At 37.4% G+C, this 26,075-nt stretch overlaps 1 protein-coding gene across 5 annotated transcripts in view; it reads right to left on the bottom strand.

Moving 5' to 3' along the window:
• Positions 1 to 26,075, bottom strand: part of RECQSIM (RECQ helicase SIM) — a 380,547-nt gene that overhangs the window by 344,123 nt on the left and 10,349 nt on the right. The window lies entirely within an intron of this gene.

The raw sequence follows: 26,075 nt of genomic DNA, 5'->3' as shown, positions 1-26,075 counted from the left end.
ACCACTGTAATATCCCGAACAGGATATTTACTGGTATTACCTTTAAACAATACACTCAGAAATAGACCTTGCAGATAATTTCCGGCACATTCAAAGAAACCAATAGAAATTCCAATCAAATCATTTTTCTCAGGAATAACAATCAGATTCGGATGTAAGCAAAGATGGAACACAATGCTAGAATAAAACCAAAAGTTTCTCCAGATGAATACAGCCGTTATTTCACAATAACATTCAAAATATCAACATGCAACCATGATTTACAAACTGGTATGATAAAACCAGAAACTCTTATAAATCCCTAAACAATGATATTGCCTTTTACAACCACAATATAACACCTGGCAACTAAACGTTATTGTATTATACAACAGCAATACAATAACATATACATAGAAAACCAATCCTAAATACAGAATTCAACAGCTGGATTGGAATGAAAGGATAAGACCCTGTAAGCTCAATGAGACACCTAAAATGATATCTCCCCTGACAATGGGTTTTCGTCCATTGCCTGCCTGCACGAGGGGCTACGTCCTCACACTGGCTGAAAACTGAAGCTTCCTGAAAACTCTCACAAGAGAGACCTGGAAATCTAAATAGTAAATCAAGCATATCCAACAATGAGCCACTTTCTCCTTTTAAAACACAAACCAAGACTCTTCGGCTCCTCTCTGGTTCCGTCTTATTCCCTTGTGGCTCTTCAACTTCCCTACAGCATTTCGTCTTGTTCCTCCTTGCCCCTTTGTCCTTAATATAACATTAAATCGACCTTTTTAATATTTTGAGCCTAAGTCTCGGAGTCAATTTAATATTGCATGGAATAAGACTTCAATATTTTCTAATGTTCCAAAAGGGAACATTACACATCCGTCACAAATTTTTCATAAAAAGAAACAAAAAAGCTTCTTTAAGAGTACCAACCAAGTTGGGTAAGGGTAGAAGTAGGGCCAACCTAATATTCAACAAAGAACTTTTTGTGCATTTAAATGGCTTAAGGTTGTCAATCCTTACTTATTCCTCTCCAGAAGCATAATTCTAAGTGACTATGCTTGCTAATTAACGCAACGAGGAGTCTGATGATGACAGAAACACGTCAAAGTTGCAATCAGGCAGAGTTTAAGTGGTTGACACACTCGAATTACACCTCAATGTTATTTCAACTGGGTACATTACAATGAAAAATGTGATTGGTGAAGATTTTAGTGGCAAAAACTTGAAAATCTGCAATCAGCAGCATGTTAACACTTGAAGATTTTTGAAGGCATTGGAGTTAAGGTGATTGGTGGTTACACTTGTGTAACAAGATGATTACCGAGCTTCCCATGAAGCTAAATAATTATGCTTTTAAAGCAGATTTTTATGTTGTTGACATGGGAGGTTCTGATGTTGTTCTTTGGATGAGCTGGTTACACACCATAGAGGATATTTATCTCAGCATGAAGACCATGGAAATGAGGTTTGTGATGGATGGTGAGACTCCTATCCTTAAGGCTATCATGGACAACAATTTGGAACTGATTTCATTTAGACGTATGAAGCGTCTCATTGATCATGATGCAATTGATTGGGCCGCAGAGTGTAGGATGTTACCTACACTTGATGGAAAAAATCAAGCAGCTTATCATCCTGATATTCAGCAGCTTAGAACTAAATACTCTAAAGTGTTTAGTGATTTACCACATGCCAGGCCACCTAATACAGGCATAGAGCACATCATTGAGTTAGAGGAGGGCACTAAGCCCATTATGATTACTCTTTACCAGCACCCTAAACAACTGAAAGATGAGATAGAGAAGACAACGTAGGAGCTGCTCCCTATGTGTCACATTAGGCTGAGTAAGTCCCCTTTTTCTTCATCAGTTGTTTTGGTAAAGAAAAAGAATGGTACACTCAAGATGTTCATTGATTACCGGATATAAAATAGGACTATCGCATTAATGAGCTGATTGATGAATTACATGGGCATGCTACTTCTCCAAGATTGATTGAGGCCCAGTTATCACTATATCAGAGTCTGGGAGTAGGATGTGGTGAAGACAGCATTTAGATGTCACTATGGTCACTTTGAGTTTTTAGTCATGCCTTTTGGTTTGACTAATGCCCCTACGACATTCCAATCTACCATGAACAGTCTTCCACAATTAGTTGACAAGATTTGTTCCAGTCTTCTCTCATGATATTCTTGTGTACAGTAAGATGTGGGATGATCATGTGGCGCACTTGGATACAGTGCTAGATATTTTGGATAGGGCTTCCTTGTATACCAAGGAGTCCAAATGTGCCTTGGGTGTGATAGAGTCACTTTATCTTGGGCATATTAACAATGCAGTGGGAGTTTGCATGGATCTTGATAAGGTCTGTGTTATAATTGATTGACCTACTCTGGAGAACCTGACATAGCTTAGATGGTTTATTGATCTATGTGCATTCTACCACAAATTTGTGGCATGTTTTTCACATCATGCGACTCCCCTTACTAATGTGACTCGTGTGTTTTTTAGTGGACCTCTCTGGCGCAAGAGTGCTTTGAGAACTTCATGCAGATTATGACATCATGCTCAGTACTAGCACTGCCGAATTTTTCGAGGCCTTTTGAATTATATTGCGATGCCTCGGGTGAGGGCATTGGTGTTGTTCTTTCCCAGGATCACTATCCTATTGCATTTGAGAGCAAGAAGCTCATGGGTCTTGAGAGAGCCTTTAGCGTTTATAACAAGGAGATGTTGGCCATTATACATGCTTTGGCAAGTTCAAGCAGTATCTAGTTGGCAGTAAGTTTTGCATCAAAGCTGACCATAACAGCCGAAAGCATTTCCTTGGGTAGAGGGATCTCAATGAGAGAGAGTCGAAGTGGGTCAGCAAACTCTAGTCTCATGATTTTAATATTATATATTAAGGGTACTTTGAATGTAGTTGTTGATGCACTTTCACAAAGACCCCATTTATGTGTTATTACAAAGATATTTGAGGATTGGAGACACTTGGTTGTTGTTGAGTATGCCTGGGTTCAATGGGCATCTAGTATTGTTGATGGCACTATATAGGACAGTAAGTATACTCTTGTAAATGAGTTGATCATTCACAAGGGAAGGATTTTACTAGTCCCAGGATCGAGTGTAAGGCAGATTGTGTTATAGACCTTTCATGATTTCTCATTAGCTAGATATCCTGGATTCTTTAAGACCTACGAACAAATATAGGAGAGATTCACATGGATAGGCCTAAAGTCAGATGTACAATAGTGTGTTAGAGAGTGCTTTGTTTTTCAGCAGAACAAACAAGAGCATACTTATCCAGTTGGTCTATTACAGCCACTTCCCATTCCTGAGAGGAAGTGGAGGTGCTTATCTATGGAATTTATTGTGGGCAAGCTGAAAGCCCAAGGTAGAGATTGCATATTTGCAGTGGTGGATTGCCTCACCAAATATGGGCACTTCTTTCCTATCACCACTACATTTTCAAAGACACAGGTAGCTGAGTTGTTTTTCCAGGAAGTTCAAGTTGCATGGTTTACCCTAGAGCATTGTCAGTGACCGAGATTAGCTAATTCATGAGTCACTTATGGCAGGAGTTGTTCCGGTTGTGTGGGATAGAGCTGACTCCAAAACTAGTTACCACCCTCAAACGGATGGCCAAACTGAGATTGTTAATAAGTGGGTGGAAGGCTATCTACGGAACTGTGTCAACACATCAATGAGCCTAGGTGAAGTGGATATATTTGGGCAAGTGTTGTTATAATTCCAATCACCGTTTGTCTATTCAAATATCCCCTTTTAGAGCCTTATACCGGTATGATCCTCCAAGTTTCAAGGATTTATTATTCAATAATAGTAGAGTGCCCAATGCATGAGATTTACTGAAGGACAGTAAGAATGTTATGAGGACTCTAAAAGATAACATTAAGAAGGCTCAAAATCAGTAGAAGCAATATGGTGATCAGCAAAGAATTTCTTGCTCTTTCCAAGTGGGTGATATGGTATATCTAATCATGGTTCCAAAAATCGCCAGAATTGCTGATTCAGCGAGTTGATTCGACCAAGCCAAATTTTTTTCCCTGTTGAATTGGAATCGGCGATTTTTTTGGCATGAATCGCTGATTCAGGCGATTTGTGCCAAAAATCACCTAAATCTGCTCTAAAAATTGGCTATATGTTAGTAACTTACGAGTTTATTATCTGCCTGTCAGTGATTTGTTTTTCTTGTCAGAAGAAGAGAGTAACAAGGGTATTTACAATCGAAAACCTCTGTACTATAGTTGTGATAAACTACATGATCAAATACACACAATAATGATACACAAAATGACCCTCTGCTAATAGTTATCAGTATCACCATAACATCAACAACGCTCTGCTACAGCATCAGAGCTAGCCACCAACAGTTCAAATTCCTCACCAAAGAAAATACATCCCACTAAGATATCAAAACATCGCTACAGGAAGTCTCGTCTATTACATAGCGGTGACACTACATTGTATTAGCCACGTACACAACTATTACAATATTGTTACCTTTCTAATGACCAAAAGTAATGCAGACATAAGACTCTTGGCATAAGACAGCCACACATGCACATGCCATTATGATAACTGATGATGCCCAAAAATAAGACACTTCAAACACATTGCCTTGGCAAGATTACTGGGTGTTTTAAATACTACTATTATATTGATGAAAATTTGATTGTTAATAAATGCCATATTTCGTCTTCAACAAACCTGGAAACACTTTGTTAAGTTTTTTGTGCAGCACAGTATATTGGTTTCATAAATATGGGAAGTGTAATATTTAATAAAAGAAGTCTGGTTTAAACTTGAATATTTTATCTTCTTTGGTAGGATCTTTTGGGATGATCTGATTCCTTCGCTTGAATCTGCCCTAAAAATCTGAATTTTTTTTAATTTTGTTTACAGATATTGATACTGAATCACTGATAGACATACATTTCAAACTTTCATGGACCTTCATCTTAGAATCTTACATACATTTATGATTTGATGTCTTATGGATCTTCATCTTACATACATTCTATGATTTGAATCATTATGATCATTTGATTTTTATTTACTTCAGCTAACCTACAACTTACATTTTACATAACATAGTTACGTATGTGATGGATTTTATGTTCCATGTTTATGTATGTTAAGTTTTAACTTCTATTTGATGATGTTATAGTGTGTTTAAGTTATATTCAATAAAGGGTGCATGAAATAAGTTTTAAATTGTTAAAATCTCTAAATTTAAAGGGTTTTTTCAAATTTGCCAATTCATTGCCGATTCATGGCCGATTCACGATTCGATCGGCCTTGTCAATTCCAATCCGATTCCGATTCTCGTTACTTTGTATCTAATGTTGCAGCCTTACAGGCAATCATCTATCAACAAGTGTAGAGTTGGTAAGTTCAAGCCTTTCTACTACGGTCCCTTCTGTGTTGTTAGACATGTGGGTCAAGTAGCTTATGAGCTTGATTTACTAGAGGACAGCAAAGTGCATAAAGTATTTCATGTATGCGCCTCAAGTGTTAAGGTTATAGCTTCTGTCGGATTGATTTTATCATGAGATACCTTATTGGTGGTAAATCATCTTTAAGATAAATATCTTATATATATTATATATATTATAAATTATATATTATTATATAATAATATAATAATATATTACATATATGGTTAACATATTAATATTACATATATGCTTAAGATGGTTATTTATATTACTATTATATTAATATGTTAACTAGTGATGTTTAACCGTAGAGACATGTCTCCTCTCATATTTATGAGTCCTCAAATCTGCATTTGGAAGATCATCAATAACAATGGCTATGATTCTACATTTGCAGAAACAATCCTAGAAATTAACATGGTATTAGAGCCAACTACAAAAGTAGATGATAATATAGTTATCTTGAGACATAAAACAGAGAATAATTAATTTTGGTCCTGTACAGCAGAGAAGAACTCATTTGAATAGAATTAAATCTTTGGACTCAAGGAAATAAGGGATCACGACAAAGACAACAATTTGAAAAAGCATCAAACTTTTATTAGACAATACTGAATAAAAGCCTACAGTGACAACTCTACACCACCTTCAATGCAGCATGAAGGTGCAATGAAAATCCAATAAGATGTGTCGTGAATGTGCAAATGGAATCATCGAAACTTCATACAAAAGCAAATGCAAGAATGCCTTCAACTGTTTCGTTCCATCACATATGGTGATTCTAGGGTGTGCACTAAAGAAATATATTACTTAGACATTTCCCGTGGCATCTAGCCTCTGATTACAATGTTCTTAAATGTGCAAACAATATTACTTGGCGTTTCCCCTAGCATCCAGCCTCTGATTACAATGTTCTTAAATGTGCAAACAATGTGACAAAGTAAAAGTACATGATACAGTGGGGGAGAACGCCAAATCAAAAGCGGCAAGGTTGATTGGAATCCGCAGGAAAATGGGAGGTCATTGCTCAAACTAACTTGTGAAAACAAAGTGGCTATATCAACACATAGAAAAGGTGAATCTCAAAATAATGATGCCAATGTATTTGACAGAATCCCCGTGCTTTCTTTCCAGCTTGTGCGCATATGAAATCTATGAAGTTGGGCAATTAATACTATGGTGCTAGCCGCCTCTGTTTACCATATAGCGTAAAAAGATCAACACGTGTAGTATAACACAATTCAACACAAAACAGATACTTTATTCATATATGCACTTATTGATTACAATCCGAATACAATGACTACAATGATGATTCCAAATTCCATCTCGGACATGTACATATACCTTTCCGAAGGGGTGACTCAAGCGTCACGCACCCATTTGGATACTACTCTACCCATCGGCTACACTATACATTTTACCAAAAACATCATCCCCCCCAAAAGAAAAGTTGTATCCAGACGACGATACAACAAAACTCAAAATAAACAAAATACATCAGTGCATAAATACTAGATAGAGGGATGCGTCCCTGGCGTAGTGGCCATCCGCGCCCTCAACTCGTTCAGCTCCGCCCGTGCTTGTAGACCTGTTCTTTCCTATCTTCAGTTCTGCTTCTGCTTCCATTTGAAGCTCTAGGGTTGATTGCATCATCTCTCCGACTTCTCCCAACTCCTTTGCTGCCACCTGTTCTTTTTTTGCTGCCAACTAACTCTGTCTGACTAACAAGGTTGTCCTCTCGAATTGCTAGGCCGCCCTCTCAAATTCCCAGGCTGCCCTCTCTAAAGCTAACCTGGCAGCTAACTCCTCCCGAGCTCTCTCAACTGCTACCTAATCCACTTGACTCCTCCGAAGAGTGTAGTACGCCTCCCTATGTAACTTCACTATCTCATGAGTCAAAGCCTCTACCCGGCTCTCCATACCAGGATCTCTCGTCGTGGCCCAGTCCTACCGCATCTCCGCAGTCTCCACATTCGGCCATCCCCTCTCCTCAAAACAAACCGTAAAGGCAGCTGGACATCCCAACCTCATGAAAGATATGACTCCCTCCAGCGCCTTCACCACTGACTCCAACGCCTGAGTTTCTGTCGAATCTAACACTTGGCAAGCCCGAGTCGCTAGGGCTGCTACATCCACCAGAAATGTCTCTCTCATCCCTCTCCCCCACGCTACTGGGTGTTCCTGTTGTGCACCCATAGCCCTCTCCACTGCCTCTACCATACACTATGCAGTACTCCCTCACTCTGTGTCTGCCCAACCTCCTGTAATGGGTTCTCCGAGACTACTTCCCGTGTGAGTGTCAGTAGGTATGTCACTCGAGGTGTTGGGGTTCGGTGGAACCGTGTACTCAGGAAAGCACTCACCTTTTGGGTTCGGCTCTCTCTGTCTCACTCAGGTGATGCCAGCAATGTCGTATCTACTGTGATCACTGCATCCAAAACACCTGATGCCCCCAACTCCTCGCTTGTCGGTACGTCCATCACCCCTATCTTGTGTCCATCTCCATATTAGGTACCAAAGTCTCCTCTCCTGTATCTAGTAGAGTCTCACGAGCCAGCTCCATCGGTACCTCCAAAGTTGCTATCTCTATTGGTGACGGATGTGACTCCGCTACAGCTCATGTCTCTACGATGGGCTGCGTCGTAGCTAAAACTGGTGTCGTCACCACTGGCTGCCTAAACTATCCAAACCCTGGGATGCCATGTATGCCTACAGGAACCAAGTGTGTCGTAGCCAAAAGTACAAGCCGCGGAAATCTCAATGGTGTAGCCGTGATCACTTCTACCTCCTCATCCTCTTCCTCTTCCCCCTTAGTCCCACTCTCCTCTGAAGATGTCTCCTCCCGACAACTATCTGTGTTCCCACCGTCTAGCCTGGGTCGCTTCTGTCCTATAGTTTTGGTGCCAAATGTATCCAAATGCCTCCACTGCATAATAGGTGGTTCGCCAGGCGCAAGTGGTCCCAGTTTTGCCTCCAATGCATCATTGGGGATCATCCGCGTCGTCGCATCCAAAAACAGACCAATAGCATAATGCGGCATATAGAACGTTTTGTGCTGCAATGTCATAAACTCTGACATCCGTTTGGCCAACAATGCTACCCAATCATATACCTTGCCATGCAAAATCTTGTTCATCGTGGCTACATGGAGGAAACAAATATCTGAAGCACGGCTCAAACCTGTGAGGCGCCTTTTCACTATGTCCATCAAACAACGCTAATGACCCTCCTAAATATTAGATTTCTTTAACCCTTTGCCTTTGGATGTGTCTGAAAGAGCCTCCTGTTCCGCCTGCAACAGGTCTCCGCACACAAGCTGTATCAACTTCAACTTCAACTTCACTTCACGCTCATCTTTTTTGGCTTGCTTTCTATTTTTCTCCCGCCTTGTGCATGACCAAGTATGCCAAATACCCGTGTAAAATTAGTTGGTTTGAATGATACTACTAAATTGCAACCAAGATATTCAAATGTACTGGTTCGAGAGAACCTATCATATGTTTCAATCATAATGCGCAAAAACCCTTCATAGTCTCTAATGCAAAATACTGGCATTTGCACTACCCATTCTACCTACGCTTTTCGGATACTAGCCTTCACCTAGTGGTTGTCTGGAGTCTCCTGCCACCACTTCCAGCATTCTGCACCATTTAATCCTTCGAATGTAATACTTTGTACTGTAGGAATGTCTCCCGGCTGCTTCGGTTGCTTTACTTTCTTCTTATTTGCACCTGCACTAGTTCCTGCATTGGACCCTCCTGCTACACGAATTCCGGATGGTAGTGTCTTCATGTTCCTGCTCATGGCAGTGTCTTCGTCTAGTTTACTTTTCCAAGCCCTCTTTCCAGCTGACTGCATAACTATCACTTTGTCGTTTTGTGAATAACTCTCAAACTGTTAGGGCAGTTACTTCCAGTACAAAACTTGCTACAATTTTCATACTGTACGGCTTCCTCAATCTTGGTGAAGTACGGCTACAATTCCTTCAGGTTGGCCATGCGGCTTGGCTTTAATTCCTCCTTGCTTTGTATGGTTTCCTTGTCATTTTGAACAACTTAACTCCTTACACCCTACGGTTTTCTATCCTTCCTTTCTTGTCTTAATGTACGGCATTCGTACGATTCTAAAGTTTTATAGCTTTGCACTCTCCTACCGTACATCATACGGCCCTCCTTCTCCTCCTGTCTTCCTCCTTTTTGCTTGCCTATGATCCCAATATATCGTAAGTTCCTACAGTCTATTCCCAACATGTCGTAAATTCTTGAGATGCAATAAATTCCTTTTGTCTGCTCCCATACGATGCCCAGACTGATATGTTGACTTCGTATTTTTTCCCTCTATCCTTCTTTCTTAACGTCGTACACTATCTTTTATATGCTTTTAATACCTCCATCCGTACGGCTTTTATACAAGTTCCAACACTTATAAAATTTATTTTTTGTACGCTGTTGTATTGGCTGTATGGTGTCACCGTACGATCTATAATATCTGTTGTTCTTTGGCCGTACGGTCTTTCTTCAAACAATTGACTAGCCGTACTGTCTTTGATTCCATTCCTTATGCCTTCCTCTGGTTGTACGAAGGTTTCAATATCTCTGGGAATTGCTTGTCTATCCATTGGCTGTACGGCAACTTATACAGCCTGTTCCCTACTAACCATACGGTCTCCTTCACATTGTCTCTTTACTTAGCCATACGGTTTCTTCTCAGAATGTATTGCCTAGTCGTACGGTCCTCAATTCGTTCTTTCCTCCTATCTTCTTTGGCATATGGGATTTTTTATGACTAGTGATTTGCCTAGCCGTACGGTCTTAATTCCTCTTCCTATTGTTGGTTGTATGGGCTTCACATTATCACCTTTTATGTTGTGCCTCTAGCCGTACGACTTCCTCTTATGTCTTCTGAGCCAAAAGGTCGTACGGTCTTTAACTTCTTCCAATTATGAATTCATTTGCATATTACCTCCTACCGTACGGCAAGCTGTGTTCCTTCATAATTTTAGTATAGTGGTGAGTATTCCCGCCTGTCACGCGAGTGACCCGGGTTCGTTCCCCGACAACGGCACGAAATGTTTACCGTGCAAGGTACAAAGATCAACACATGTATAACACGATTCAACGCAGAACAGATACTTTATTCATATATGCACTTAACGATTACAATCCGAATACAATGACTACAATGATGATTCCAAAGTCCATCTCGGACGTGTACATATACCTTTCTGAAGGGGTGACTCAAGCGTCACGCGCCTGTTCGGATACTACTCTACCAGTCGGCTACACTATACATTTTACCGACAACAGCCTCAAGACATAACATCTTGGAGGACAAAACTCACGACATATGAACGATTGGATGAAATGAGCCAAGGAACGTTATTGGGAAAAATGGTGGAGGGCGAAAGGTCACCGACCCTTCAGATTAGTAAAATTTGATCGTGAAGAAAATAAAGGGACCATTATCAAGGTAAGTATAAATATATTTATAACTACATTGAATATCGGAATAGAATTTCTAATTTTCTTATAATTAAAATACAATAATATTTTGTTGAGAATAATTATTAAAAAGTGGTTTTTATTATAAGAGTTATTTGCCTTGATCTTTTCCCTCGAGAACATTCTTGCAGGGAAAGCGATATTGATTAAGATTCAAAGGGAGCTTGACATTTCATTAGAGGCAACCTTGAAAGAGCAAGAGCAAATATAGAATATGATTCAGTCAACATTTGGTGATCTCGATCATATTGATTTAGAGGGAGTAAACAATGTTGAGATGGATCTTCTAGTGATCAATAAATTGTCACAATCAAAAGGACTGTGATTCATGAATATACCTCATGACTGTGATTTTAATGGGCTTGCCTCCTAATATATGATGACAATCTTATGTGATGCATAATATAGGATTAATCAAAAGATCTAACAAATACCTTTGCATGAACAAAGGAAATTTGAGTTGTGAGACGTTAATGAAGCAAATAAGAATTTATTTTAACCATCTACGAGTCTCTCTTTGATGAATGAAACTCGATGTATGAGTTGTAGATTCATCCATGTGGCACAATCCTACTTAATCAAGATATTGGCATATTGTGGACAAGTTTGAAAAAATGGAAGGACATGTTTGCTTCTACTATAAGAATGAGTGGAAATTTTACATTGTAGGAGGAATAATAGTCAATGTTCCATTCCCACTTGAACCTTACTTAGAGGGGAGAAGTTACATTCTCAAATAATCTAAAAAGACAATTTATGAATCTTCATGTATAGAGGAAAAGAAGGTTGGTACTTTACATATGCTACCAAAGACCTTGATGATCAAGATGGATAAAGTGAGGCTCTCAAAGCAAACATCTTTGATGATTGAGATTATGAGATTCTTCTACATTAAGAGGGAGTCTAACACTTCTAAGGCAACGTAGGAGCTTAGAAGATTAATACTCAGAGGGAGTCTAGAAATACATGTGTATGACTGCATGATTTTGATGGGCCTACTCTTGAGTGCATCATGAGAAAGTTTTGACTTATAGAAAATCAAAAGATTGATATCATATTCAAAATAAGTTTGACAGACATCCTTGGGTGAAGAGAGCTTCTGAGGAAGTAACTAGAGGACCTGATTTCTCAGGATCGATGTCCAGAGGGAGAATTTTGAGGTGCAATCCTTTGTAAATGATATCTTCTTTATGAGGAGAAGTTCTAAGTAAAATTTATTGTAATGTATTCTTCTCTATGAGATAGAATTGAGGTGAAAGCCTTTGTACCACCCTCTGACTTGGTTCATGGTGGTTACTATTTCACATATGATATGTAATGAAAGGTGATGATCTTTCATTGACATATATAAACAGAAGGTAACCATTATAAGATGAAGATCTTCTAAATGGTAGACCTATTATCATGACAAACTTCATTAAGTTGTTGTCCCAAAGTGCTGGAAATCATGATGACAAATAGACAAAAGGTAACCATTATAAGGTGGCGATCTTATAAATGGTAGGCTTGTTATCCGGATTTTGCCAGAAACCGTAGTTACTACTATAGACCACACTTAAGGTGGTGTTTTAAAGTTATGGAAAAACAGCAAAAACATGCTTCAACAAAGTTGTACCTCTGTTCATAATCTTGCAAACCTTTGCTGAAAAATGCAACAGGTTGCTCAAATCCTTCGTCATTCTTTTGCACCAACATTGTTGAAATGGCGTCAAAACTGCCATAAGCATAAAGTAATAAATTTTTTGTAAAATCTGGATTAACCAAAGCAGGGGCAGCGGACAAGGCTTCTTTAATTGCTTCAAAATAGAGCTTCCCCTCTTTGGTCCAACAGAAAACAGTATTTTTCTTTAGCATTGCTGTTAAAGACTTTAAAAGATTTGTAATATTAGGTATGAAACGTCTCACAAAATTGATCCTACCAAGAAAACTTTGTAGACCCTTCTTATGGCTGGGCAATGGTAGCTCTAAAATTGCTTGTACTCTCTCGGGATCTATAGTAGTACCATGTTTTGAAACAATATAACTGAGAAGTTTTCCTTCATGCACAACAAATACAGATTTTTTTGGGTTAAGAGAAATACCGAATTCTCTACATCTTTCCAACACTTGTCTGAGATGAAAAATATGATCTTTAGCCTCCTTGCTGAAAACAGTAATGTCATTTAAATATACCAGCAGTATCTTGTACATTAAATTTATGAACGCCATATCCATAGCCTTTTGAAATGTAGCTCCAACATTAGCTAATCCAAAAGGCATCCTTTTGTAAGCCATGGTTCCCCATTTTGTGGTGAATGTTGTTTTAAACCGATCATCATCTTTTACCAAAACCTGATTATAACCGGAATATCCATCTAACAAAGAAAATCTTTTAGAACTTGAAACATACTGTAAAATTTGTTCCATGGATGGTAAGGGATGCCTGTCTTTTAATGAAGCTCTATTTAGGTCTCTAAAATCAATGCACAAGCGTATATCTCCATTTTTCTTTCTTACAGGTACTAGGTTAGAGACCCATGAAGTATGTTTGATAGGAAAGACAATCTCTCCTTCCAAAAGCTTGTTCAATTCTTTCAGCATTAAAGGTTCTAGCTTAGGATTCACGGGTCTCTGTTTTTGCCTTATAGGTTTGGTGTTAGGCTCAAGCTCAATAGTGTGTTGGGTTAGCTTAGGATCAAAGCCTTTCAAATCAGAATAATCCCAGGCAAAACCATCATTAAATTCTTGAAATAATTCAATAAAATATTGTTTTTCTTGTGGTGAGTTTATCTTACCAACCTTTAGCTATTTTACTTAAGAAATTTCCAGTTCCTCATAATGTTCTTCCTTCACCAGCAAACTAGTTTTATCTTTTTTCGCCTGATCATCTAGGTCAAACATAGTCTCCAAAGTAACCAAAACTTTAGGCAACTTGTTTGTTTTCAGCTGAATAACCTAATCACCATATTGCTGACTGAGTCTATCCTAATTAGCAACTGAAAACACATCTTCTTGTAATAAAAAGTTTAAAATTTGCTCATCTGAATCAAAAACCAGCCAATTTATGTTGTTATCTGGTATTGAAGGTCTAACTACCACCTTTACATGATGTTGTTCATTCTTTTTGGTGACATTATCAATAAAATCAAAGTGTGCACCTACTGCTGCAAGTCTATCAGCAAACTGGGTTTTTGCTCTAGGTATAGATATTATATTAAAAGCTTCAAATTCTTCGATAATATCCCATACCCTGTTTTTGTACAGCTTTAGAGTATCATTCTTGACAGAAATCAAACCTCTAACTTGGTTCACAATGAGCTCACTGTCTCCAAAAACTTGCAAACACGTTATTTTTCTCTTCCTTGCCCATTCCAAACCTTGTACCAGTCCTTCATATTCAGCCATATTGTTAGAACATGCAAATGAAAAACGAAAAGCAGTAAAATATTTATCCTCCTGAGGTGATACTAGCATTACTCCCTCACCAGCACCATTCTTACTTCGTGAGCCATCAAAATACATCTTCCATACCTGTTTTTCTTGTTCGCTGATATGATTTGTATCTTTGACCAGATTTGGAATTCCTGAACTTTGATCTAAAATCATATAATTGCCAAAACCAGCATCATGGATAACATTGTTTTGACTGTTAGAAGCACTTTCAGCAGCCCATTCATCAAGTAAAATACCCGGAATACCACTGAGAGATGTTTTAGAATCTATTACATCAAGTTCATCACTATCAAATGACATCAGATTTGCATTTATAGCAGTAGGGACGTAAAGCTCTATATGGTCTTTCGCTAACTTTTCAAATTTAATAGTGATTTTTGTACCATATCTTGACTTAAAGAGCATATGAGACCAATCTGATGAAAAATAGCCACCAATCTTTGTAGTGAAATCTCTAGATAAGCATAAGGCAAAATATGGCGGAAGATCTATGACATAAACATCCTCAGGTATTGAAAAATTTGGACATGCATGCAAGGTAAGACTACCATCTTTAATGACATCTATTGTGTTGACGGCTGACCCATCCAACTGTACTACACCTTTCTTCAAAGGTTGATATTTCAGCCCTAGCTGGTCTGCTACCTTTTTAGGCATAACTGAACTCGTGACTCCACTATCAATCATGCAATTGTGAACCAAATTATTGCCTATAATCAAAGACACATAAAAAGGGGTAGGTTTGACAGTTGGAACTGTTGGTTTGTTGTTACTTTCTTCATTATTTGCAAATACAGCACTTGGTATATTTTCACCAGCATTACCACTTTTTGATAATTCAGATTGCAACATATCAACTTGACCAGGAATTGCCAAAGAATCCCACATACTGATAGATACATTCATCTTCTTCATATTTTCAACAACATTGAAAGGAATTGATGCATGTACCTTAGGCTGCGATATAGTAATAGTAGGTTGTGCTTGTTGTTGCTGTTCCATGTTGGCATGTGGAAGATTTGCTAATGGAACTTGCTGATTAGTTGGCTTAGCTGATCCAACAACGGCTGCATCACTTACATTGTTGTTATTACTGGTCTTTTGGTCATCTAAGGCTCTCTTTTTATTCCTGGAATAAACAGCAATCTTAAGATCAGCACCATTTATACCACAATTCATCTACCTGCCAATTTAGAAATGAAGCATCTATGGGGGGTACATCTTGTTTTGGAACAGGTAGCTTGACTATGAGGTTGATTACATGGAAAACACCACTCATATTCAGCAGCCATATTATTTTGCATTGGTACAAGTACTATATCTTTTACCAGATTTGCAACATTTAGGGGTGCTGGATTGTAAGGCCTATATGGTCTCTAATTTATACTCTGTTTATTTCCAGCATTGTACCCTTGAAAATTTTGTCTATTTTGGGGCTGTCCTTGGTTTTGTTGTTGATATCTTTGATTATGCTATTGCTGGTAACCTTGGTTCTGCTGCTGGTATCCTTGATTTGCAGCAAAATTTTGTATTTAAAAAGGTTGCCTTGGCTGAAACTGCTGTTTTTTGAGATTAACCAATTCATTCCCAAACGTTTGCATTAAGTTTTCAATCTTTTGCTGACTTTGTTTAATCTCTTGCAGCTCCTGAGAAGGTCCTGCAACAGCTATCTCTTGGCTAGAAACAATTGGTAATGGGTTGAAAGATGGCATTTGCAAAGGCATATTTGGCTGTATATTCGGAAAAATGGGTAAAGGAGGCCTAAGAGCAATTTTACCTACCTGTATGAAGCTATTTTCTGCCCTTACTGATATAGCAAATGCTTGTGGTAGCGTAATACCTCCCATAGACTGAATCATGATAGAAATGTCGCTGTTCAAACTCTTAAGATAGTACAAAAATGCACGATCTGCACTTGGTCTAACAGCAGCAGGTATCCTATCCCACGTCTTTTGAAAACGTGTATTGAAATCAATCATCTGTTCTTATGAAGCCCATTTTAATAGTTGCAGTTGTTCTACCAATGACAAATTATCAGATTTGTCTTCAAAAAATTTGGTGAATGCATCACCCAATTCATCCCATGTGCCTATTGAAGTCACCGGTAAACTTTTGAACCATTCCAACACTTTCCCCTTGAATGAAGCTGTCAATAATCTGATTGCTACGTTTTCTTGTGTCACATGATGAACGTTGCATAGAGTTGCTACATCTCTAACATGCTCAAAAGCTGTAGTTTGCCCCTCTTCGGTAAAATATGGCACTCCTTTCAGAGCTGCTAAAGGGATGTTATTATGCTGCTGGAGATTTAAAGGACTCCCTTGATTAAAGGGAACAAAAGCAAAAGCTCTTGGCTGTGCCATTAATGCAGAAAATTTTGATTCAAAAGGCTCAATTCTCCAATTGGGACTTACTGAAAGCGTGTTACGACTTTTCCTTTGATAAACTCGAGTACCCTATGCTGATTTCTGATTTCTCTTTGCTGGTTTTGTCCTACCAAGGGTTCTCCCACGCCTTTTAGGTGTTTCAAGCTGCAAGTATTCAAATGTACTCAAACTTCTGGTTTGTACTTTTCTCATTAATAGCACTGATCTGTTCTTTTCTTTCCCACAAAGTCGCTAGATATGCAGATAAAAATTAACCCTGCTGTTCGCACATCAAAAACAGCAGCAACTTCCTTAAAAAATAAGGCAAGTGTCTCACCGGGCATGCCAAAAACTGTTATCTCCAAAATCTGCACCCTGATTTGCTTCAAGTCCTAAAACTCGTAGCAATTTTGGAAAAACATTGGATCAACCAGAAGTTGTGGGTAACCTATGACCTAGTTGAACCTCCGGATTCTAGGCCGGTTCTTATATGATATATCTGATACCTTATTTGCACTAATGGAGATGTGAAAAACTTATATGGAAAAGGGTAAAAAGACAACCTTAAACACGAAAAGCTTAAAAGATTAAAATAAGGTGATACACCAAGATCGATAACACAAAGTATTGTTATACCTGAGACACAATGAAACTTTTTGACAGATAATCACAAAAAACCCTTGCTTGAAGATCCGCTAATTCATATCAATAATTTAAGAGAAGGTTTATGAACTTGAAAATATACAAAAGGAAACTAATCACAATCGAATATATCAATAATGGAAACACAACTCAAAACCTATGAAACAGCTATTAGATAAGGTAGATGCAAGATAAGACATAATTCAGAAAGGTCTATCAGTAAAACACAATTTGAATAACATCAATCACCTTGAAGCATACAACGAAATCTGTCACTCCAAAACTGGTTCCAATGAAAACTTTATTTCAATCAAAGGCCCAAAAAAATAATACATCTGCATAATAGCTCAAAATAATAAAGAAAAAGGCACTAAGGACAAAATCACATAAGCGTCCTTCTCTCAAAATCTAAACCCCTTCCTCCAAAATAAGAGGAGTATATAACAACAATATCAACTACCTCAAAACAGGAAATCTGGGTCGAAATAATGAGTTAACTCATTATCAAGAACCTCTAAAAACTCCAAAAACATGCTCCAAATATCTCAAACTAAGGTTCTACCATCCATGCATAAGAAAAGTCTAAAAGAGAGCCCCAAACTGACACAAATCACTCCATTTTGCACTCTAAACTCTTCAGTCCGAACTAGGCCTCTAAAAATATCAACTAAGACTGCCCCTTCAATTTTGGCATCAAAAAATATCAACTCCTCCTTTAACTCATTTTGATTCTTGACTTACTATTTTTCTTAATTGCATGAATGTTAATATTAAATAATTGATTTATAGAATATCAATTATCAAATAATAATTACAATTTCAATATTATGCAATTAAAAATAATAGAAATAAATCAAGAATGAATTTTCCCTTTTTATTTGGCATTATTATTAAATTACATTCAAAAATTACTATTATCTTTTAGTTGATTATAAATTATCAACTAAAGAATAATAATATTTACAAATGTTCATGTGAATGCAATGCAAATAAAATAACACATAGGCATTATGTGTTATGACGAGTCCATGCACTATTTTAATAAATTAAAATATCAAACCTCCTTACCATGCAACGGACCCGATATATCATTCAATGTAATTGAGGTTTTGATAAAGGCAGTCGTGATGTAATGTCCCCTCTTTAGTTCGACATGGCATTGATCATGGATTTGCCTATTACAGACTCTCGTAGGCAAATGGTGTGGAAAGAGAGTCAATTCTGCGGATCAGATAGTCATATCTTGCTCTTGAAGAAGTGTTAAGAGGTTATATTTTATCATTATGTGATATTGGGGCCCACATGTTATAATTTTAATTTGAGTTGCACTTTTTATTTTATAAAATTACTTTATTATAAAAAAGTGCATTATAATGAGAAATTATAAAGGATGTTTCTAGAAGTTCTAGCAACTTCTTAGAAAAGTGAATAAATAGAGGGCTGGGCCTCTCATTTGGACATGCTTGGATTGGAGAACTCTTCTACTTCTTCATTGTGAAGACATTTGTGGACTTTGGATCTGCAAATTATTCGATCTTTGGGAACGAATCACTCCCTTGGATTGGCGACTTTGAAGGTGTGAAATATCACCTGAATTGTTGCATAATTGGAGTTGGTATTCAGCCATCTCATTGGAGCTCATTGAGAATTCGTTGTTAGGGTTTGTTTTTGGTTGAAATAAGGATTTCAGATTTGCCCTATCATTGGAGAAGCATTTGACAAGAGTTTGATGACAGAATAAGTGCATTTTCAGAATTGGCAAAGCAGGGTTCGGAACCACATAATTGCTCATATCTCCTCAACCCCTTGGAGTTATTTTTTATGGTTTTACAGGGTTACTACCTAACCCTAGGCGCCCATTTTCCTTACATTTGAGGGTCCCAAAACCCTAATATTATTTTATTTCAGCAGCCGTACAGGTACGGCCTGGTACGGCCCTGCTAGTTTGGGCAGCAGCAGCAAATTAAGGATAGTTTTGGGGTGCGGTTGGAGGTCTTCATCAACGATCTGCAGCAAAACGTGGTGTTCTTCCATAGTTCTTCAAACCAGGTTCTTGCATTCTGAAATATATGTCAATTTTTTGGGTAAATTTGCTGTCATACAGTCATTGTAATAATCAGACCAGAATTGGTAATAAAATAATTTCAGAATTTATGGCATTGTAATTGAAATATAGTTCAATGGCTTTATATATATTGTAATTCTGTGATTATATTCTGAAAGTGTCAAATCTGAAATTACCATATTCTGAATATTGTTACTATTACACGCCAAGTGTTTGACAAAAATTCCTAAGGACAGTTTGAGGGTTTCTGTGGCCTTTATAGAGAGGGTCATTACACGTGAGTCTTATTTTGTTATTTTTTCACATAAGGAGAGTTTGATGGAAGACAACAGGGTTACTTAGAAACCCTAGCCGCCATGAAAGTCTTAGCTCTGCTTCTTTTGCTGTTGACGCCATTGTTGGGTGTGTATCCGGCTGTTGTTAGACGCCTTTTACTAGTCTTTGTTGTGGCGTATACTTGTGCTGGCATGAAAATGCATGGCTCTTTTGGCTACCGACTGAGGGTTTGTTGTTGCTTGGACACCATGGAATTTTTCTGAGATTTATGGCATGAAAAACGCATGGCTTTTAAAGTGAGCCGACTGGTGTCTGCTGTCATTCAAAGCTGAATCTGCATTTTTTGGTTGTGGGTTTCTCATTGCTTGCTAGGTTTACACCATTGGACTTGCCTTTACTGTTAAGATGCCTGGAGACTCACGGGCTGGTATGAAATATGGTGCTTTTCCTTTTATTTCCTCAAAAGCCGACTCCATTCTTCTTATATTTCTTTTCCCAGCTGGTCTTTTGAATACCATTTCTGATGTTCTTGTTCTCTTTGGCCGCCGTGAAGCTTCCACAGACCCTACGTTTACTTGCTATAAGATGCCATTTTCAGTGTATCCTGTTGTTTTGGAAGACGCCTTGGTGTATTCTCATACCCTGGTATGCAAAATGAAAGGTTTCTCTAGATGCCACCTTCTCATGGATTCTTTTTGCTGTATATGAAATTTTCATAAAAATATTTGTAAAAACTCCTTTAGATAATGGTTGCTTTGTTAAAAGTTGCCATAAAATCATCTATGTTACTAGTTCTTGCATATATTGCTGAAAGTTGCATATGGATTCTGAGTTTCTACTGATGTTATTGGAGTTTGATACTATGCTTTCCTATGATTTTGGGCATCACTAATGCTGGTCCAGATTTTACTGCTGGGTTTTGGACGTCATGAGATTCAATTTTTTCTTTTTCTTTTTCTTTTTTGAAATCAAGAAAAAAAACGTAATCCTTGCTTTATGGGTATATAAAAAATAAAAATGACTCCAGCTAGTTATTTGCTTTCCTTTAGAAGCTATTTGTAAAATCTGGGCACCATTTAATTTCAGAGCTGTGATTTTCTTGGCGTACTACAGCAAGTACCTTCTCTTGAGATAAATTAATGCCATAATACATGTATTTCTTCAATACTGATTTCTTCTTTTGCCTTTTTGAACATTTGAAATTCATCTATGCCATATGAGGATTTCTGTTTGTAAAGAACTCACTTACCATTTTCTCCATGTTTTGTCTTTACTGGAAAATGCTTTAGCGTTATATCTTGATCATATCTGCTGCACATAAAATCTGCAGATCCATTTCTGTTATGTTTTTACCATGCTTTGCTGAAAGTAACATTGCTTGTTTCCCTCTTAGAAGATGTATCAGATCTGCTGGTAGTTTGCTTGCTGCTGTTATAAAATCTGAGCACCCCTTTTTATTTCAGACCTGTGATTTCCTTCTGAAAGTAAAATACTTCTTTGGTGATATGATATCAAACGGCTTCCTTTCTCCCTTGTGTTCATTTTTTCACTCTCACTTTTGCTGGTTACTTATTGAGATAATAACACACCTGTTGTCTTTATTTGGAAGTGATGCCTAGATTGCTTACTTTGCTCTGTAGTCTGAGCTTATGCTTCCCGTGCAAGAATTAAAGTCTCTACTTCTCTTGCTGTTATATCTTGAGTGTACAAGCAATCCTCGACGTGCTTTTGTTGCTGTTTCACCTGTTAAAGCAAAAGGTTTCAAAACTAATATAGTTTGTCCCTTTAATACTTTTCTTTTGTTATTATTCATATGCATAAATACCAATCCCACATGCTACGCTTATCCTATTTTCACCACTTTTAAAAAGTAAAAGGTTTCAAAGCAAAATGAATTGTCCCTTTAATACTTTTATTTTTCGTGATTGATCTCTCTATTTGCTGATGTATGCCTGTATTTTACTGAGATGAATAGCGTGTAGGCTGGTGAGTGCGAGATAAAGTGGGTTATCAGCATTGCTTAGATCCATTGGATCTAACCCATTTCTCTCTTATGGATGCAGGGATTGGAAGCACGGAAAGGGTAAGATCCAGAACAGCGAGAAGATGGATGCAGATGGACGCCACTTCACCAGTCATTACAGGGAATGACTAGTGCCCATGACCTTTTTCTCCTTTTACTCTTCTTTCACGTTACTGATTTCAGTATAGTATAGGTGTATATCAGCATGTAGGGACTACTCTCACAATTAGATGTGTGGGAGAAAATTACTTTCAGCATTTATTTCTATCATGATTTGTTCCATCATACAAACATTTTATATTATTTCAGTATGGATAAAAAAACTTTTCCTTTAATGTATTTCTGAGAATTACTTGAAAGCAATAAGCATGTATGTTTTCCTCCATTTGAACATGTGTGAAAATTGAACAACAGTACCACCATGTGATAGCATACATGTCATCTTGGCCATTAATATCTATCAGGTTATGACTTCTCCCTAAGGAAAATGTGTGCAATTATGTTCTAACTTCTTTCTCCACTTCTTCATCTCCAAAGAATCTAGTAAATGTTCTCTAGTAATCTCCTTGGCATAGAAAGTACTTTCTTGCTATAGTACCTCGAAGAAAGGGCATATGCAAGGAGGTGCAATGGCATAGCTATCTTTTCCCAATGATGATGAATGATTGACTCCACCTTTCTAGAAAAGGTTTTGCATTCTACGAGGTCACCCTCATGTTTTTGAATTTTCAATTTTTCTCTAGCATTATGTCCATGTCATCACAGGCATCCCCCAAACAATGTTCATCCGTATTTGAAGCCTTCCATTCATCCCATTGGTTACAAACAACCAACTCAATGCCTCTAACACCTTCAAAAGTCAACATAACAATTGTATGAGAACAAATCCGATCTCATCAACCTAACTTAATAACAATATCAGTGTGTAAATAACACAAAAAAATATATATTAGGCAAATTTATATACAAATTAATATTGAACATGACATAAATATAACTAAATTTACCTTAAACAATTCCAATCTTAAGAAAGATCTAAATATTGCTTGTGAAATTTGGAGGTTTTTCATAAATATCTTGACCTCTTCACCTTTTTTGTGTATTTGTTCCACCCATTGTATTTGAGTGCCAATTTATTGCATCACCAATTAAGGGACCATATGGTGCATGGCATCCAAAAAATGTGCTCACATCTTGCCTCAATCAAAGCACCTGCACCCCTACAATTTTCTACATTGTTTGTAATTACCTAGACCACATTCTCATTAACCACTATCTCTATGGACTCAATGAAAATTCTAGGAATGAAATATGTGTCTTTCACTTCCCCTTCAGAATCACTAACCTCAAAAACATTGCCCCTTTCACGAACACTACAATAACATTAATCAATGGATGGTATTTGATAATATTTCCAACCATCAAAAACAATAGAAACACCTAATTCAATCCAAGAATTTGTAATTGGTTAAGGGAGGTCTCTATAGCATTCCTCTCTCTTTGAAATAAGGTTGTACACACCTTTTCAAACCGAAGACTTGGGAAACCAAGAGGTGTGCTATTGATAGACAACACCATATCCCACCAATATGGAGATCTCACCAAGTTGAAAAGAAGGTCATTGGCATAGAGGCAATGTGCAATATTTTGCTCAGCTATATCTTGTGCCTCCATTATGAATGCCTTGTCTAATAGACATCTTTTATTGGTGGGAATTTGTACTTCATCTTCATCTTTCGGTATAGGTAAGAAGGATGTTCAAAGGTTCCTACTGTATCAATGGGTGAATTACTAAATTCATCATTTTTTCCTTTCCAGCTCCACTCATAGAAGGACTTCGTTTTGCTCTTAGAATCATTCTAGCAACCGCTACTTGTTCTTTTTCAAATCCTGCTATATGTGCAAGAGATGACCCTTTCTTCTTTGGAACTTTACACATTTCAATCTCTTTATCAGAAGGGCCCATAAAGTGAAATTTCACTTTCACTTGAGAAAATGAACTATGTTTTGGTAAATTACAATAATTATACCTCCAAAGATATCCCCCATCTCCTATAACTTGTAAAAACCTTATGGTGTATCTCCATAAGGAGATCCTATATTAGTTTTGAACTTATCATTTCCTTCCCTGCCCACTGAACTTTGACTACTATTCATTCTTGTAATGTGATTTCTTGCAATTATAAGAAACTGTATAAACTTAAATAAGAAAAAGAAAACTCAAAAAAAACAAGCATACAAGTGCACAATAATTATGCAAAAACATTACAGCACGGAGCTAAACTTGTTTCTTTATTTTTTTTTTTTAAAAAGGAAAACTTAAAAAAATGATTCATCAAAATCTAAAAAACAAATCAAGAAAAGACTCACGAATATGGTCAATCAACCACTTTGATCTCCTTTGTGGAAGTTATCTGCATGCCATGAACATTCCTCTTTGAAAATAATCAGCTACCCTTCGAAATGCCAAATGGAGATGAATAAGAAGAGAGAAAAATAGATACAAAATAATATGGTTTTACAAAGAATGGGCTCATAAAGGGTTGTTTTAGGGTTTTGTACAAAAAAATATTAAAAACACTTTGAAATGTGTTTTAAGTCAAAAAGTCCCTAAAATGGTCGGATGCACCTAAATGCCATTTGGATACACCAAGATCTGTCGCATGTTGTCTAGATGCACCTACATGTTGTTTGGATGCTTATCTGTAGCTTGTGGATGTAACCAGGCGTACTTAATGTGCATTTGGGTACATCCATAGAGAATTCAGATGCATCCCCAACCACATCTAGACCCAAACGCATCCACACCAAGATGCAAGGGCAGAGGGTGGTAGGCTAGCCCAAAATTTGTAAAGGGGAACCCAAAAGACCATTTCTTTGCTTCCACTGGACTAAGGAAAATAGAGTTAAAGGAATGAAATTGTCAAAATGTTTCAAGGGGAATGATACTGTCAGAATGTTTCAAGGGTAATACAAATAGGGAAATAGATACTCCATGGTATTTTTTAGTGCCTAATATTCGCCAAATGGCTAATTTTAGAAAATTTTGGCTAACAATTTAGTTCTTAAAAATATAAAAGCATTTGAAAAGCAAGCAAAAGATCACCCAATGTCATATTATGATTTATCAAACCCTCTTTCCAAAGTAATCTGGTGTGATTCAATCCAAGGAATAAAACTTAAGGTTGAAGGGGATCCAAAGACAAAAACACTTAAAATCTCTAATAGAGTTCAAGGACGATAATCCTCATATTCTAGCACGGCGATTCCAATTCAAGGATTAAAAAAAGCTTTGCCTTTCCACTGCAATCCAACATTTCAATATTTTCCAATATTCAATGGCATTGCTCAACATTTTGTACTAAATTTTATTTCTAAAGTGAGCCAAGTTTAATATTCATAACACATATTTGTGTGTTATTACCTAACCGCCATTTCTACACTTCTATCCTACTTTGTATTGTTTTAAGCATTATGTGGTTGACATGGGGATAAGTGAAACAATTGTAAAGAATCAATATCATTCCTTGATTGCCATTATCTTGCCACAATTGCAAGTGGCAATATGCATGAGAAATATTAAAACTAATTGGTGATGTCACATGTCCTATTGCGAACCCAGATTTCAATCAAGAATTGCATTGTTCATTTCAAAATACCTTATTGATCCACTTACTTGGTTAGCCTGCCACTAGGAGGTTATATTTCTATTGCATAAGATATTTTATTACTACGCAGACCAGGAGAACAGCATACACCTATGATCATTTACTGCTTCAATATTTGCTCAACAATAAGCTCTTCACACAACCAGGCCGGCTACCACCAGTCTTAACGATAGAGAAAAGTCACATGATGATGGACCAATTAAATATGGAGGTAACAGTAAGCATGTGTTGAACCTGGCGAGCTCCCCTAGAAATTTCAGGAGTAATTGACTCACCAAGCACCTCTTACAAAAATTGTAACAGGCTAAAGCAGCAACCAAAGATATAGCTGAGATAGATTGCCAGCTAGCAGATAAAGATAAGGAGATTGAGCAAACAAAGCAATATCTGGTTGCGGCTGTACAGATGGTGAAGACTGTTTGGGAATAGGAAGTATTAGTGGCTCATCACCTCAATCTCTGTACAAAGGAGGCTTACCGGCTGCAACATAATGTATCTCAGACATCCACTCCTTAGTCATCAGTCTATCCAATTACAGGGACATCCTCTCACCCACTTCCTCAATAGATTCATAAAATTTAACTTTACTGTTTGCCTCCCATTTTTGTTGCCACTGGCTAGGAAAATGGCATTATGTTAGGGAGGGC

Source organism: Cupressus sempervirens, chromosome 9 (genome assembly GCF_028749045.1).
Source record: "Cupressus sempervirens isolate cs-2001-9-10 chromosome 9, ASM2874904v1, whole genome shotgun sequence".
NCBI lineage: Eukaryota > Viridiplantae > Streptophyta > Pinopsida > Cupressales > Cupressaceae > Cupressus > Cupressus sempervirens.
Note: the sequence above shows the minus strand (reverse complement) of the source record. Positions and strands in the feature narration are given on the sequence as shown.